This window comes from Morone saxatilis, unplaced genomic scaffold (assembly GCF_004916995.1).
Source record: "Morone saxatilis isolate NCDOM2014 unplaced genomic scaffold, NCSU_SB_2.0 Contig17, whole genome shotgun sequence".
Taxonomy (NCBI): Eukaryota; Metazoa; Chordata; class Actinopteri; family Moronidae; genus Morone; species Morone saxatilis.
The window spans coordinates 24676647-24677009 of record NW_023339729.1 but is presented as its reverse complement, the minus strand read 5'-3'; the positions used below and the strand labels follow the sequence as shown (position 1 = coordinate 24677009).

General features: G+C 42.4%; 1 protein-coding gene across 5 annotated transcripts in view; it reads left to right on the top strand.

Annotated features, from left to right (window-relative positions):
• Positions 1 to 363, top strand: part of ptp4a1 (protein tyrosine phosphatase 4A1) — a 7794-nt gene that overhangs the window by 454 nt on the left and 6977 nt on the right. The gene's annotated exons all lie outside the window — the stretch shown is intronic.

Below are 363 nucleotides of genomic sequence, written 5' to 3'. Positions count from 1 at the left end.
AAGCGGCTCTGGGATGCGCAGTCACTCGAAGTTTCTCTCGGTTAAAATCGACCCATTTTTTATTTAATTTAAACGTGCAAACAGCTCAAATAAAACCTTTTTCTTGGTGTTTTTATTTCCCGACACAAACCTTCCTCCTGCGGCCGGTACCGGGGCGTCCTACCTGCCTTTCCCCCCCGTATGAAAGCATTGTGTTTAGATGTGACAGGGCCTCCAACGTTATATGATGGCGCCCAGTCGCTCCGCACACAAAGGACACTTTTACTTTGTAATGCAATAACATCTATTTAAACTTTATTTTTTTTTATGTTTCTCACCCTGTTTTTGTGTCATTTACTCGCCCCATTTTGTGCAACATTTTTA